Below are 18,338 nucleotides of genomic sequence, written 5' to 3'. Positions count from 1 at the left end.
ATACGGCTTCTTCTTTGAACTATAGAGTTTTAGCTGGTAACGGCAGATGGCACGGTGAATTGTGTTCACAGATAATGTTCTCTGGAAATATTCCTGAGCCCATTTTGTGATTTCCAATACAGAAGCATGCCTGTACACTTGTGTTCAAAATAATAGCAGTCCAACATGACTAACCAGATCAATCACTGTTTTTGGTGGAAATTATATTACTACATGGCAAATAATTTACCAGTAGGTGTAGTAGAGTCATAGAAAACCAACAGACCCAACATTCATGATATGCATGCTCCTGAGTCTGTGTAATCGAATAATTAAGTGAAAGGGACGTGTTCAAAATAATAGTAGTGTGGAGTTTCATTAGTGAGATCATTCATTCTGTGAAGAAACAGATGTCAGTCAGGTGGCCCTAATTTAAGGATGAAGCCAGCACATGTTGTACATCCATTTCTCTCTGAAAACCTGAGAAACATGGGTCGTTCCAGACATTGTTCAGAAGAACAGTGTGCTTTGATTAAAACGTTGATTGGAGAGGTAAAACGTAGACTGTAAAGAAGTGCAGAAAATGATGGGCTGCTCGGCTAAAATGATCTCCAGTGCTTTAAAATGGACAGCAAAGCCAGAGAGGCGTGGAAGAAAACAGAAGACTACCATTCGAATGGATCGAAGAATAGCCAGAATGGCAAAGACTCAGCCAATGATCAGCTCCAGGGTGATCAAAGACGGTCTGAAGTTACCTGTGAGTACTGTGACAATTAGAAGATGCCTGTGTGAAGCTAATCTATCGGCAAGAAGCTCCCGCAAAGCTCCACTGTTAAAAAAAAGACGTGCTGAAGAGGATACAATTTGCCAAAGAACACATCAACTGGCCTAAAGAGAAATGGAAAAACATTTTGTGGACTGATGAAAGTAAAATTGTTCTTTTTGGGTCCAAGGGCTGCAGACAGTTTTTCAGACGACCCCCGAACACTGAATTCAAGCCACGGTACACTCTGAGGACAGTGAAGCATGGTGGTGCAAGCATCATGATCTGGGGATGTTTCTCTTACTGTGGTGTTGGGCCCATTTATCGCATACCAGGGATCATGGATCAGTTTGCATATATCAGAATACTTGAGGAGGTCATGTTGCCTTATGCTGAAGAGGAAATGCCCTTGAAATGGGTGTTTCAACAAGACAACGACCCCAAACACACCAGTAAGCGAGCAGCATCAGGGTTCAAGACCAACAAAATGAAAGTAATGGAGTGGCCAGCCCAATCCCCGGACCTTAATCCGATAGAAAACTTGTGGGGTGACATCAAAAATGCTGTTTCTGAGGCAAAACCAAGAAATGCAGAGGAATTGTGGAATGTTGTCAAATCATCCTGGGCTGGAATACCTGTTCACAGGTGCCAGAAGTTCTCAGAAACCGTGGTTATACAACTAAATATTAGTTTAGTGATTCACAGGAATACTAAATCCTTAAGATGTTTTCAGTTTATACAGTAAATATTTGGAGTTTGTAATGAAAAATGCAGACACTGCTATTTTTTTGAACAGCCCAATGTTCATTTTTCTTCATTTTCTGTAAAGTAATTAAATTTTGATAGATTTTTCTTCATGTTTTGATGTAGAATATAATGTGCAGTGTTCCCAATGCATGGAAATAAAAACTATTATAAGGATTTTGAGCTTTACTCACGTTTTTAAACACACTGCTATTATTTTGAACACAACTGTATGTGATGCAGTGCCGTCTAAGGGCCCGAAGATCACGGGCACCCAGTATGGTTTTCCAGCCTTGACCCTTACGCACAGAGATTCTTCCAGATTCTCTGAATCTTTTGATGATATTATGCACTGTAGATGATGATATGTTCAAACTCTTTGCAATTTTACACTGTCGAACTCCTTTCTGATATTGCTCCACTATTTGTCGGCGCAGAATTAAGGGGATTGGTGATCCTCTACCCATCTTTACTTTTGAGAGCTGCTGCCACTCCAACGTGCTCTGCTATTTTGTTTTTTCTACTAACGGTATATGAGCTGATATCCTAGTAGTAGAGTAACCAATCAGAGTGCATGATTGCTCATATTCAGTGAATGTGGATAGAATGGGGGAAAAATTATATATAAAATGAGAGCACTGTTTTTTATATATATATATATATATATATATATATATATATATAAAACAAGCTAAAATTGCATCTTAAAATGGAAAAATCAAAAGCGTGATGTTCTGACCACAGATATCAAATTAACAGGAATATGAATTAATGAGGACGACTACTCAGTAAAAAAGCTTGATAAATGTTTTGAGGTTAATACTCCTAATTAGATTAAATCCTAATAAATAATCTCATGCTTACTGACACCTGAGATGAACTTAAACATTGAGGAATCTTTGAGTGTTTCTGAAATGATTTGAAGTTGTGAACTGGAGCTCACAAGAATGTGTGAAAGTGAAAGAAGTCTGGTGCTTATCCACAGCAACAGTTTATCACAGTTACGTAAGCCTGATCAGAAAAGAGTAGGTTTTTTCCTGTCAGCTATCTGAACCGCCAACCCATAAAGCTTGACTGGTTATCTAGCACGTTAGAACTGGTGTATAAGGAGCGTGAGCTGCACCGATTTCCGCACAGTTATGGCAGGGTGGGTTCTTTATTCCGCCTCAGCCCACGCTGTTGTTGGAGCTGTGACCCACACAGCTACAGCAAAGGTTAGAATGATTCATCGTCGAAAGAAGTGCTCTCCAAGCATGTTTTCCTTTGAGGATTCATGACATCTATTCATCAGCGATGGTGCTGATGTAAATACAGTTCCGTTCCACGCTGTACTGAAAGTATTTTGATGTCCTCTAGTTTATTTAATTTCCTTTGTGAATGGGGTGTATGGTCTAAATTTATCCTGGGCTATGAATGGATGTTATTTTATTTTAACCAGGTTTGTCCCAGGGTGGCACGGTGGTATAGTGGTTAGCACTGTCGCCTCACAGCAAGAAGGTCCGGGTTCGAGCCCCGGGGCCGGCGAGGGCCTTTCTGTGCGGAGTTTGCATGTTCTCCCCGTGTCCGCGTGGGTTTCCTCCGGGTGCTCCGGTTTCCCCCACAGTCCAAAGACATGCAGGTTAGGTTAACTGGTGACTCTAAATTGAGCGTAGGTGTGAATGTGAGTGTGAATGGTTGTCTGTGTCTATGTGTCAGCCCTGTGATGACCTGGCGACTTGTCCAGGGTGTACCCCGCCTTTCGCCCGTAGTCAGCTGGGATAGGCTCCAGCTTGCCTGCGACCCTGTAGAACAGGATAAAGCGGCTAGAGATAATGAGATGAGATGAGGTTTGTCCCATTGAGATCACAATCTCTTTTTTACAAGGGAGACCTGGCCAAGAATGGCAGTACGTGAAGTTCCATCACATCGTCACAACAAAACAGACAAAACCTGAAATTCAAAATCAAAACTAGTAAATTTACAAGGTTCAGTCAGATATTTGCTCTCCAATAAAACATTTGCACTCCTGAAGCCTGGATGTAGTGGAATTTATCATGGATTTGAATGCATTCAGAGATACCAGACTTTGAAGTTTGAGCTCTGCCTGCAGTACTTGGAGCAGAAAATCTAAAAGCTTTCTTTCCCATTTCTGTTCTCACCTTAGGAACAGCAAAATGAAACAAGTCCTGAGAGCGAAGACTGTAGGCCCTATTATTCAAGATTAAAAGTGATAAGTAAGATGGAGTCATCTCAAGAATAGCCTTGTAAATTAGCACGTACCATTGACCGAGCCTACGCACGTATAAAGATGGCCAGTTTACTTTGCTGTATAAGACACAGTTTTTCATTGGCATCATAAAGTTTTGCAGCCAAGTAGCACCAGGTCAATCATAGGTCAGGGGACAAAGTTGGTCTGAAATCAGTCTTTGAGAGAATTTCAATTTCAACACCCACACTTAAGGGACATCATAACTAGTAATCTAGCAATCATACATCCAAACTGTCATACATAGTGATCGCACCATCACCAGCCAATCAGAAACACAAACAGGAAGTATTACAACCACAGACACCTGGTGCGCAAAACGGAATTCATATTCTGAATTCATGATTTGTCCATGACTCTATCTAAAATCGTCCTTATCTATGTCATTATTTGCGACTTAAGTTGCTCACAGGGCGGCACGGTGGTGTAGTGGTTAGCGCTGTCGCCTCACAGCAAGAAGGTCCGGGTTCGAGCCCCGTGGCCGGCGAGGGCCTTTCTGTGCGGAGTTTGCATGTTCTCCCCGTGTCCGCGTGGGTTTCCTCCGGGTGCTCCGGTTTCCCCCACAGTCCAAAGACATGCAGGTTAGGTTAACTGGTGACTCTAAATTGAGCGTAGGTGTGAATGTGAGTGTGAATGGTTGTCTGTGTCTATGTGTCAGCCCTGTGATGACCTGGCGACTTGTCCAGGGTGTACCCCGCCTTTCGCCCGTAGTCAGCTGGGATAGGCTCCAGCTTGCCTGCGACCCTGTAGAACAGGAAAAAGCGGCTAGAGATAATGAGATGAGATGAGTTGCTCACGTATCGATTGAAAGTTTAATAAATTGTATTGTAACGGCTTCGATCTTATCGTTGAATATCAAATTGTAGACTTATGATTGGAAATATTATGAGCATGGAAGAAAAAAAAGAAGCCTTTGTCACATATACATTACAGCATAGTCAGTATGTTTACATTTTCCACTATTCCGAATATGACAATATTTGATGCAGGTTATGTAAATGGCATATTCCGTGTATACATTCCGAATTCGGCCTTATCCTGAATTTAGCATTTTCCGATTAAGACGTAAGATATCACATTAATCTACCTCTACTGCGCTGCTAACTTGGTCAGTGAATACCTGAACCTTGCACCTATTTATTATTTATCTTAATTTTATATCATCACTTCCAACCTTACCAGTACATTTGATTGTATATATTTATTGTGTATTTTTATATTTTCTATATATATTTTAAATATTGATGTATATTGTTTAAACTACTTAATTTACTTATTATTTTTATGGGCATCTGTGGGCTGTTTCTAAACGACATCTCATTGTACTTGTATGGTGACAAAGTACTACTACTACTACTACTATATGCTGATGTTGTTCGTGTTTTAAGAGCTTTCGAATATGTGTCTCAATTGGGAGATTTTACGGCAGTCTGCGACTCACAGCTGCTCGCCTGTTTACACTCAGCTCTCTGTTCTACACAAACCAACTAGACAATAGAAGTTTGCATGGATGCATGAGTGGGACCAAACTGTCACCAATTCGATTCCCTGGACCAGCAGGAATGGCTGACGTGCTCTTGAGCAAGGCACCGAATCCCAGACTGCTCTGGGCAAGTTGTACGCCACTCTGGATAAGAGCGTCCGCTAAATGCCTGTAATGTACAGAGGTGGAAAAAGTACTGAAAAATTGTAATTAAGTAAAAGTATCTTTACTTTGCTTAAAGCAATAGTTCGGGATTTTTGACATGAATCTGTATGGCATCCCCGTCAACAGTGTCGTGCAAACACACTGACTTACCCCCGACAGCATCCTGTGAGTTCAGTTCTTGTCCAGTTTTGGTCCAGATGAAAGTAGTCCGGCAAGTTTGTTGGGGTCATGAAAGTAAAACGTTTTTCTTCTCAAAACAGTACGTGTTCAAAAGAGTGATATATTTGCATCACAAAACCGTTGCCAAATAAAAAGTCAGACCTCGCAATTATTTGGCGCTATATTTTCTCTCCCTCGGTATCACTGCGCGCTGTCATGTTGACATCTGCGCAGGAATCAACACCTTTCTCATTGTTTGGCAGTGATTAGGAGTTCAGATCAGCGGCGCTAACAAGCTGCGGCTCCAGCTTCACCTTCTTCCACTTCTCTGTCCACCCTTTCTCTCTCTGCCCGTTCTATCTCATCTCATCTCATCTCTAGCCGCTTTATCCTTCTACAGGGTCGCCTATCCCAGCTGACTACGGGCGAAAGGCGGGGTGCACCCTGGACAAGTCGCCAGGTCATCACAGGGCTGACACATAGACATAGACAACCATTCACACTCACATTCACACCTACGCTCAATTTAGAGTCACCAGTTAACCTAACCTGCATGTCTTTGGACTGTGGGGGAAACCGGAGCACCCGGAGGAAACCCACGCGGACACGGGGAGAACATGCAAACTCCGCACAGAAAGGCCCTCGCCGGCCCCGGGGCTCGAACCCAGACCTTCTTGCTGTGAGGCGACAGCGCTAACCACTACACCACCGTGCCGCCCCCGTTCTAACTCCATCTGGCGAATTTCTTCATCTGTATATTCGGGTTCATAAGATATCCCTTTGGCTGTGAGATGAAGTCAATGTTTTCAACGTCGCTGTCGTAGTCAGACATGTTGTCGCTAACTTTGCTAGCAGTAAACAATGAATGAAACAGCCGTGGCTGTCACCTGGCGGCAGCGCGCAGTGATAAGAAGGGAGAGAAAATAGTGCCAAGCGATTTCGAGGTCTGACTTTTTATTTGGCAACGGTTTTGTGATGCAAATATATCACTCTTTTGAACACGTACTGTTTTGAGACGAAAAACGCTTTACTTTCGTGACCCCAAAAAACTTGCCGGACTACTTTCGTCTGGACCAAAACTGGACAAGAACTGGACTCACAGGATGCTGTCGGGGGTAAGTCAGTGTGTTTGCATGACACTATTGATGGGGATGCCATACAGATTCATGTCAAAAATCCCGAACTATCCCTTTAAATTCTACTCAAGGAAAAGTACCCATCTAAAAATCTACTCGAGTAAAAGTAAAAAAGTACTCAATTTAAAATGTACTTTGAGTAAAAGTTACTTTCAATTATTTGATGTAAAAAAAGAACGGACAAGTCATATATCAAATTGTTTTTAATGAACTATTATGGCCCTTTTCCACTACCCTTTTTCAGCTCACTTCAGCTCACTTCAGCCCGACACGGCTCGCGTTTCGACTACCTCAGAGCAGCACGACTCAGCTCGCTTCAGCCCTGCTTAGCCCCTAAAACTCGCACGGTTTTGGAGTGGGGCTGAAGCGAGCCAAAGCGAGCCGAGTGAGGCTCGGGGCGTGAGCAGACACTCCCCTGTGTACTGATTGGTGAGGAGGAGTGTCCTCACATGCCCACACACGCCCCGCAAGCACGCTGGGATCTGTAAACACCGTAAACCCGGAAGAAGAATTACGAATTACGAGAATTTCTGAAGCCTTATGCGCCTCGCCTCATCTATACGCTCTTGCCAGTATCTGTTGGCGTCGTCGGTGACAACAAGCCACAGCACCAAGACCAGCAACACTAACGACTCCATGTCCTCCATGTTTATTGTTTACTATCCGGGTCGTGAGACTACCGCTTAAAAGATCACTGATGTCACTGTTTGCGCTGCTTAATGACATCACGTGACGTCCACCCACTTTCGCTAACTCCACCCAATGTGTCCACCCACTTCCAGCCAGCACGGTTCAGCGCGGTTGTAGTCGAAATGCAACTCCAACAGCCCCGCTCAGCCCGACTCAGCCGCGTTTGTAGTGGAAAAGCGGCACTAGTCCACATAATAACCTTTCAGGCAGTATAATGTATAAAGCTTTGTTTGGACTACCCCATCAAACATTTAAGTACAAGTGGCATAACTTGTAAATTCTATCAACCATTTTTTTCTTTACTGACAAACGCCAGCTATTAAAGCCACTAAAGCAGACTTACTAAATGACACACATGAAACGTAAACCAACCAAACTCAGTGTCCAGGGCTCTCACGATTTAAAGACAGCTAAGCGATTCCTGAGCAACACTGTGCTCTTCCTTATATAGAAAATATTATTGACAAATTAACTGCATAATGTTTACAACCTGTCGAGAGGTAATGTGCAAACTATTTTGAGACCACCCCATAAAGCATTTTTAAGCAAAGTGCCAAATTCTGAATTGTATGGTCCAACTCAAACACCACAATAAAAAAAGAAAAGAAAACCAAAATCAAACAAAGTATCCAAGACAGTGAAAATGTTGAGCAATTCCTTATGAACAAACTGTGCTCTTTTTTTTTCTATAGCAAACATAAATTATATCAGTTGTCTTAATTGAAAAATGAACACACTGACTGCTGATAAAAGAAATGAAATAAAGTGCCCTGCCCACTCTGCCCACTGAATACTAAAACATTAAACCAAAAAGCTCTTGTTGAGTTTCAGCAGGAGCTGATTCTCAAAGTTTGTTGCACTAATCCGTGCTCTCTTTCGCCCCTTTTCCACCAAAGCAGTTCCAGGGCTGGTTCGGGGCCAGTGCTTAGTTTGGAACCGGGTTTTCTGTTTCCACTGGCAAAGAACTGGCTCTGGGGCCAGAAAAACCAGTTCCAGGCTAGCACCAACTCTCTGCTGGGCCAGAGGAAAGAACCGCTTACGTCAGCGGGGGGGCGGAGTTGTTAAGACCAACAACAATAACAAGACCGCGAAAGGTCGCCATTTTTAAGCGACGAGAAGCAGCAGCTGTACAAACGCAAAGTCATCCATTATTATTATTATTGCTGCTTCTTCCGCGTTGTTTTTGCTTCGATATTCGCGCCAAGGTTTATGCAAACGTAGTGACGTATACAGCGACGTAATGACATGGCTTCGCTTAGCACCGCGAGCTATGGAAAAGCAAACTGGTTCTCAGCTGGCTCACAAGTTGAACGAGTTGTGAACCAGCACCAGCACTGACCCTGAACCAGCCCTGGAACTGATTTGGTGGAAAAGGGGTATTTGTGGTAAACAATAAACCAGCCGAGCTGAAAAGGCGCTCACAGGCAGCTGAGGCCGGAAGGCCCGTGTTGAGTTTCAGGGAAAGTTTTTTTTTTGGAAAGGAGTTAAGAAGGTCCATGCTCTCTGAAACACAGACAAGGTAGCCCTGATAAAACAACTTTGTAAACGTGAGGTGATTCATTTCATTTAGGCTACTTCACTTGAAACATTAGTGATCAGTATGGATGCTAGGCGGCCAAAAGAATTGATAATGAAGGCACATTTTACTCAACAGTGGAAGGTTTTAACCAAACAATAAATATAACGTTTGGGATACACAGGTAAATGCACATATCTACTTGCCACCGCATGCTTCCGCAGATTTGATGTGGAAGTTTTGTAGACTGATAGCTCTGTGCGGCGGGGCAGGCACATTTTGCATTGCATTATTATGTTATTGCCTCGTTTGCATTTGAATGCAAAGTACTGGCTGAGATACGGCCAAGGATTTCCCTCGCTGTCCGGCGCATCTGTTCCACGGGAATTCTCTTCTTGGCAATCCTCAACCTCCTCCATGACCTCCTCTATCTCTTGCTCGGCTACCTCGGCACCAGCCATCATCCAACGATACATGTAGGCTAATATGGATATTCCGTGCGCGCGCCTGCGCCAGTTTCCTTTCAGTTCAGGCCAATTGTTTTGGGTTTTTTTTCCCCGCATTTAATTTTTTTACTCAGTAATGGGTGGTTTTTGAATGTAGCGAAGTACAATACTTGGTTCAAAATGTATTTGAGTAAAAGTAAAATTACCCATTTCAAAAACTACTTAAAAAATTACAAATTACACAAAAAATCTACTTAATTACAGTAACGTGAGTAAATGTAATTCGTTACTTTCCACCTCTGGTAATGTAACATGATGCATATAAATGAGAATATTAGTGGAATATTCATTTTCATTAGCCATGTAAACAGCTTGGAATTGATGTCTTTTTCGGAATAAGGAACACTTCAGAATATTTTGTGCATGTAAATGTATTGAGTGAAATTCTTTTCTTCATGTTTCTCAGGTTTGTTAGAAAGCCAGGATCAGAGCCCAGAGTCAGCCATGATATGGCGCCACGGAGCAGATTTGATCTCATCTCATCTCATTATCTCTAGCCGCTTTATCCTGTTCTACAGGGTCGCAGGCAAGCTGGAGCCTATCCCAGCTGACTACGGGCGAAAGGCAGGGTACACCCTGGACAAGTCGCCAGGTCATCACAGGGCTGACACATAGACACAGACAACCATTCACACTCACATTCACACCTACGCTCAATTTAGAGTCACCAGTTAACCTAACCTGCATGTCTTTGGACTGGGGGGGAAACCGGAGCACCCGGAGGAAACCCACGCGGACACGGGAAGAACATGCAAACTCTGCACAGAAAGGCCCTCGCCGGCCACGGGGCTCGAACCCGGACCTTCTTGCTGTGAGGCGACAGCGCTAACCACTACACCACCGTGCCGCCCTGCAGAGAAGATTAAAGGAAAATTCCAGAATTTTTTAACCTGGACCCTATTTTCTCGTCTTTTTAAGTGTAAATATTTCGTCTCTCATCTCGTCTTTATCTGCTTATCCAGGGCCGTGTCGCAGAGGCAGCGGTCTGAGCATGGAAGCCCAAACTTCCCTTTCCCCAGACACCTCGGCCAGCTCCTCGGGAAGAACACCGAGGCGTTCCCAGGCCAGCCAAAGGACATAGTCCCTCCAGCGTGTCCTGGGTCTTCCCCGGGGCCTCCTCCCGGGGCGACATGCCTAGAACACCTCCCCAGGGAGGCGTCCAGGAGGCATCCGAAAGAGATGCCCGAGCCACCTCAGCTGATTCCTCTCAATGTGGAGGAGCAGCGGCTCTAATCCGAGCTCCTCCCGAGTGACTGTGCTTCTCACCCTATCTCTAAGGGAGCGCCCAGCCACCCTGCGAAGGAAACTCATTTCGGCCGCTTGTATCCGCGATCTTGTTCTTTCGGTCATTACCCAAAGCTCATGATCATTTGGTGTGCTTGAATGATCCTAGGAGCTATGTTGTCGGGGGCATTACGCCCCTGTTAGAGTCTCCCAAGGCAGACAGGTCCTAGGTGACAGGCCAGACCAAGAGCAGTTCACCAAAACCCTTATGGATAATAAAAGATCAAGGACCATGATGTCGCCTGGTATGGTGCAGCCAGGGCCCCACCCTGGAGCCAGGCCCGGGGTTGGGGCTCGTATGCGAGCGCTTGGTGGCTGGGCCTTTGCCCACGGGGCCCGGCCGGGCTCAGCCCGAAGCGGTGACGTGGGCCCGACCACCTGTGGGTTCTCCACCCACAGAGGTAGCCGTAGGGGGCCGGTGCAGTGTGGATTGGGTGGCAGTCGAAGGCAGGGGCCTCGACGACCTGATCCCCGAACACAGCGGCTAGCTGTTGGGACATGGAATGTGTAAATATTTACTAAAGAAAATACAAATGAAATCAGTCGGATATTGTGTTAGAACACTATAACCTGCAAGCACACAATGGCGAGACAGTGGAATCCTACAGGGAAATCTTTGTCAAAGTCAACTGCTTGTTTTGGCCAACAACAGGCTCATAATGTTGTAATAAATGTCTGACAGCATGGAAAGGATCCCTACAGAGATTCACCTGTGTCTGTTTACCTCAATAACCATAAAGAAACTGTAGAAAATGACCGTTTCTAGAGTCATTGTTCTATCTTTCTCTTCCTCTGGTCTCGTATTCAATGCCCTGTTCGGTGCCAGTAGTCGATTATCACACGTGGGCAGTTTTCTGATATTTACGAAAGGAGAAGTCATGCAGAATTCATGAAGAAGTCTATTTCCAAAGTAATGCGTGAATATTTAGCTGATCATGATAATATGAAGGACATGGAAATGATCCCTTTATGATCAACATGGATCCCTAATATGAACAACATGGAAATGATCCCTTTTGTAAACATGAGAAAACCGCCCCATGTGATGATCAGCTACAGGCACTGAATGGATAAAACAGCTCTAGAAACAGTCATTTTCTACAGTTTCTTTACAGTTATTGAGGGAAACAGACATGGGCGTATCTCTGTAGGGTTCCTTTCCATGTTCTCAGACACTTATAATAACATTTTATGAGCCTGTCAGAGGCCAAAGCAAGCGGTTTACTTTGACACGGACAATTTCCTGAAAGGATTACGTTGTATAGGTGTTTTGCGGCTGGTTTTGTCCTTGGTGAATATTTGGACCTAAAGCGATGGGAAAATAGGGCCCAGGTTAAAAAAAACAATCCAAGAATTTTCCTTTAAAGCTTTGCTCAAAGGCCCAACTGTAGCAGCTTGGTGGTGTTGCACCTTGAACCCCCAACATTCTGGGTAGTAACCTAAAGCCTTAACCATTGAAGCCCTATTGCCTGACTGTTTGTTGTAATGATATCATAATTAAATAATATTGGCTGGCTTTTTTTCGTGGTATATCAGATATATTCCGTTTAGCTAGCATGATATTGAATGAGTCGAAGACAAGTAGCTGAATGGAATATATCTGATACACCATGAAAAAAGCCATTATAATACACACCCGTTCCTTTCAGGTGTTCAACGCGTCTTTCTCTTTCAAAATTCTCTCAAAATCTTCCATATTTAACGAAACAAACCTGGTGGCCATGTTTGTTTACAATTTGTCAATCACTCGCTAGCATGGAAGTTTTACGTCTCTGACGTATGACTTCATGTTGTCTTGACAACCATGTAATATCATAAATCATATTCAGCGCTCATTCTCCATTGGATAGAGTGATGTGTAGGATAAGCGATATGCTAACAATATTGAGTGCTATCAAGCCAAATGAATGGAACCTGCTAGAAGGGAATAGAACACGTTTTTATTCCATTGAAAAAAGTGTCTTGTAGAAATAAGCATATTGCGTCGTAAATAATTTTAAGTTCCTTGCTTTGGTCTGCCTTCATCAACTTCTTCATGAGTTGTGCAGTGGTTAGCACTGTTGCCTTACAGCGAGAAGGTTCTGGGTTTGAACCTCATGGCCAACAGGGGCTTTTCTGTGTGTGGAGTTTGCATGTTCTCCCCATGTCTGCATGCATTTCCTCCACCATCCAAAGACTGGCGACTCTAAATTGCCCATTGGTGTGAATGGTTGGGTGGGAAGCCCTCAACGTCCACCCTGGGTGGCTCTCCTGAGCTAGTTGACAAATCTGCAGTGAAAAGTCAACGATGACTGATATACGAGAAGAAAAAGAACTTCATCATGACAAAAGCACAACACAGAGTCTTTACTTTCTGAGGAGGATGAGGAAAGTCACAGTTCCAATCACTGTTGTCCTTCAGTTTCACATATGATTGAGTGTTTTATCTGTCGGTATCCTGATTGGTTTGCTCTGTAAATTCTGAAAAGTTTCAGATGGAATAATCACGACTGCTCAGTAAATAAGCACACCGAGGCTGTGTACTCCACACGGTGTCTCAGCAAGGACCGCAGTCTCATTAAGGACTCCTCTCAGGCTGCCATCACACCCGCAGTCTGACAGCGTTCAAGCTAAATCTACCCCATTTATTTCTTCCCTCGGGCTATACACACTTTTAACAATGTTATGTTATCGTTTTATGACTCTGTTGGCAGTTTTATGGTTTTAATGTGTGCGTCGGGGCTCTGAGCAAAAATTTCCCTGTTTTTTTAAATCTTGTTTTTCGAGTATTTGATAAATAAACTTGATATTCTGAGCAGATGATTACCGTCCAATCATCAGACACATTGTAAGATTTACTGTGACTCGTTTCTATCTTCTGCGATGGCCAATTCCAGATGTCTGTGCCATAGAGTGGATCATGGTGGACAATATTGTCACCCACTTCACTGCAGACTTATTACAGAGAGACAGCCAAGTTTCATCTCTTGCTCTCAGTTGGGGGGGAACCAAAGCATAATGTTTTTTTGCGCTTGCTCTTTCAGCTGAATACAGGACATTTTTCAAGCTCTCCTTTGAACCATGGATGAGATCCAACCCCGGGTCATATTTTTGAGAGGGTTATTATTCGTCCTCTTTATACATCAGTGCTGCTGAATGCTCAATTCTGATTGATTTAATCAAAAGGGTAGTGATTATATTGGACTACCACCTTGTTGTGGTGGAGGGCCTTCTGCGTCTTGATGATCCTGAGAGCTATACTGGCAGGAGCTATCGCTCCTGGTAGGGCCAGACAGGAAGAAAGGGAAGAGGCCAGATGAAGAGTAGTCCAGTCCTAACCCAGTTGCCCCGTGGTCTAGAAATACTGGGTTGGTGTCCAGCAGGGGATAACTGTGTGTCTCATGGGTAGGAGGTTCCCTCAGTGTTCTGGCGGCATGGCATTGGGGGTGGTCCAACTGCCACTGTGAATGGGACTCCACAGGGACCACTTAGCCTTATGAAAAGATGAAATGGACACAACCAACAGCTCTTGGGTTCAAGCCCTAACTTGTATATATTCCTATAACAGTAGCTCTGATAGTCATCGTCGGCTGTCCATCACTATTGATGATGATTGCTTCATTAGGATGCGCGGAAACACAGATGGGCTGAGAGGCCCGCGACAGAGTCGTCCGCATCGGTGGCATGAATGGCCTGGTTGAGCTGCTGTGAAATGTCTGGTTTTGTGAGCTCACATTTACTCCATCGCCACAGGGCTTTGCTATTCTCCTCTCCTAACAGTAAGGTAAGACAAACGATGTCGTGCCCCCATCATATTGTCTCTCTGGACCTCCAAATCTGATGCCAAGTGGTGCACAAAAGTGCCACAGACCTGACTGGTATGGAAGTTGCCTGCAGTGACAACTGACCTGCTGAGTGGTGCCATCCATTGGCCATTTGAGTGGCTCTTCTGCATGCCATCTGGTGGTGTGCCATTGACCCTGTTGGGTTCATCTGCTACACTGCGCTGAAAAGCGCCCTGCTGCCAGCGCCTTATTGGTGATGTGCTATTTAACCCATAGCTGGAGCCCAGGCAGGTGCTACCACTCTGGGTCAGAGCACACCTGGGAGCAATGGTGATTTAAGGGGTAACTCCATTTTCCCCAATACTCAAGTCCTCCCGGACCTGAGACTCACCACGGGTTGAAGTTTAAAGTCATACCCAGCACTAAACTCTGACAATAGTGCAGTTTATTCTAATGTTACTGTTTCTGTACTAACAACCTCCACAGGGACTTGCATGAAGGATGCTTGATGTATACAGTACATATTAATAAATAATAGATGTGAAGTTTTCAATAAGGAGGTATTAATTTCACATTTTTGGAAGGAGTCTCCAGTGTTTGCACTTTAAGAGTCAGGTAAGACTGTAACATGTTTTTATTAACTACAAGAGAGAGAAAAAAATGCAAGGTTGGTGAAGAAACACTGTGGTATAAAAGGAATAAAACACTTCAGGATGTGCGATTCCAGGAAAATCATCAACATGATAATAACCAAGTCATATGATATAAAACCCATGATGTCTGTTATAATGAGTGCTTTTGGATGCTTTCTGCTTTCTTCAACTTTTAATGCAGTTATCTCTCGGTCCCAGGTTAAAGTTCACTGATGTACCAACAGGAGGCAGTGCAGCACTGTGTGAAGATGAGAATGCCTTTACATGTATTGTACTCTCTGATTAGTGTTTGGCATTGGGTCGTGATATTCAGGCTTCTGTACTTGTTTCCTTTTAAAGGTTTTGAAGACCCAGTTTGCTGTATTGGTCCTAAAACAGAGACTGTGAGGTAGGAGCCAAAATATGGACTGTGTGGGGTTTTTGAAGGGTTTCTAAACTTGAAAACAAATACACAGTAGAGTAGTTTTATTTTTCACCAGTGTTCGTTGCAATTATAGCTGATGTTAGAGGTTTGTATGATGGAAATGTTAATCATTAAGTCATTAGGGCCCAAGCACCATGGATGCAGTTTCCTATTGCATCTGTTAGGATTATTATTATTATTATTATTATTATTATTATTATTATTATTATTATTATCTCCACCAACTTTTGTTGGAGGAGGTTGTTTTTGCCTCAGTTTGTTTGTTGGTTGTCTGTTTTCAAGATAATGCAAATAGTAGTGAACGGATTCGGTGGAAAGGTGGATCATGGGCCAAGGAACAATTGATTTGATTTTGATGCAAATCTGGATATATATGTGGAGCCAGGTTTTTTTTTTTGGTCTTTTTCCAAAGTAATTCAAAAAGTAGTGAATGGATTTGGATGAAATTTGGTGGACAACTTTAGTATTATCCTAGGTTCAAATGATTTTGATGTTGATAATATGTATCTTGGTGGAATTATGGACTCTGAGTGCCCTTCAAGAAGTAGTAGTAGTAGCTGTTGTTGTTGTTTGTTGTTGCAGTTGTTAACATAAGCTAGCAGCCAATAAAAAGGGTTACCAAAGTTTGTTAACCCACTTGAGAACTCGCAATACCTTACTCGTCAACTGTACTTTCAATTAGACCTGATAGAACCTTCTGCATAGTTGTTTCTTCATCCATTAGAACCGTTTTATGCATTGTTCCAACCACAGAGTGAGTTTTCTCCTCTTCACTGAAGATTTTCCTTAATTCCTTGGTGACACCAGGGATCACACCACCTAAACAGCCAATCACCAGTGGAACCACATGTACCATGCAGTGGTGTTGAGTCACTGAACCTCGAGTCCAGTCTTGAGTCCCCAGTGTTCAAATCTGGGTCAAGTCCAAGTCATTAAAAACATTTTTGAGTCGAGAACGAGACTCCAACCCATCTAACGGTGGCTGTTTTAGTGCCATTAATATTAGTTTGTTCCTGAACATGACGTATGAACAGGTGAATGTGCTTCTCTTTATCAGGGAGTGTGAAGTATTCTGTCAGAGATGGTTGGGAGATGGATGTAAGTGCAGAAGGTGCATTTATTAATACAAGTGAAGACGGTAAACAATCCAGAATGGCAGGCAAAATCATAAAACAATGAAACAGGCAATAGGTTGAGTGAGGCACAAACAGGCTATTGTAGACTTGGCAGAATCAAAGATGAGAAACAGGAAATCAGGGATCAGGAAACCAAACAAGGAAATAAGGCTTGGTAATGTGTCAGCAACGCAGCTCAATACTTCGCAAAGTAAGTGTTTTCACAGTTTTTATATAGGCGCGCTGATTGCGCCTTAATCCTGTGTGAGAGTCCGCTTGGTGTGCATGAGCTGTCTATCTGATGCATGCGCCTTTTAACGTTCATGTGTGTTGTCCAAATAAGCTCATGGTGAGTGAATTTTTAAACCTGATTGACTCTTAACTTAACCCAATTAGTATCTGGCCCTACACATCAGAAAGGCCACACACTTGATCTTATCCTGTCATCTGGTTTTCCTGTCTCACACTTCATTTCTGACATCACTGTGTCCGATCACTTCATGATACAGTTTAAATCTCTCTGGTCCTCCTCTTATCCCTCCTTCCCCATCATCCCCTGCTCTTTTACCCGATCTGTAAACTTGGCCACTCCACAGCTTTTCTCCAATTCGTTTTCTGACTGCCACTTACCCCGAATCACTGAAGCCCTAGCCACCTGCAGCGACACCTCCGAGCTTGTCAATCTTTTTAACTCTACTTGTGCTAACATTTTAAATGATGTGGCCCCTCTCAAGTCTCGGAAAGTTAGGTCCAATACTACACCCTGGCTTAATGATTCCACCCACGCTGTACGACGTGCCTGTAGACGGGCTGAACGTAACTGGAAAAAAGACAAGCTACAAGTATCATATGAAATCTTGCAAGACCACCTAAAACGCTACCAATTCTCTGTACAGATGGCACGAAAGGACTATTTTAGTAACCTCACAAAGAAAGATGCAAATAGACCCAGAGCACTGTTCAAGACAATCAACTCTTTTAAACCCAGCTGCTCCAGTTACCTCTTCTTCCAATAATGAAACGTGAGGAATTTTTAAAATTCTTTACTGAAAAAATTGACACCATAAGGGCAAACATCCCACAGTCAGTTTGATTTCACAGATAGCCCCCATCCTGTTAATGTTCTCCAGTATTTTACACCAGTGACATCCTCCCAACTGTCTGAGGTGATCTCACAGATGAAGCCCACTGTCTGTCCCTCAGACATCATTCCTTTGCACCTTTTTAAAGATGTTTTCCCTTCAATTTGCTCCCTGATTTTAGCCAAAGTTAACAGCTCGCTAAATAATGGTGTTGTTCCTTCTTGTTTTAAACATGCCACTGTACAACCGCTTCTAAAAAAGCCAAGCTTAGATCCTTGTATCCTAAAGAATTACCGGCCCATATCCAAGCTACCTTTTTTGTCTAAGATCTTGGAAAAGGTGGTTGCTTCTCAGCTTTTGTCCTGTTTGAACACGTTTGATATCTTTGACAAACTTCAATCTGGTTTTAGAGCTCTACACAACACCGAGTCTGCCTTGCTGAAGGTACTCAATGCTATCTTGCTGTGTACTGACTCTGGGTCCAGTGCTGTTTTAGTCTTACTTGACCTTTGTGCCGCTTTTGATACTATTGATCATAAAGTTCTTTTAACTTGCCTCAAGAACTGTGTTGGTCTACAAGGCCCAGTTTTAAATTGGTTTACTTCATACCTGAAGGATGGAACTTTTTCT

Source organism: Neoarius graeffei, chromosome 16 (genome assembly GCF_027579695.1).
Source record: "Neoarius graeffei isolate fNeoGra1 chromosome 16, fNeoGra1.pri, whole genome shotgun sequence".
Lineage (NCBI taxonomy): Eukaryota > Metazoa > Chordata > Actinopteri > Siluriformes > Ariidae > Neoarius > Neoarius graeffei.
This window is presented reverse-complemented; position numbering follows the sequence as displayed.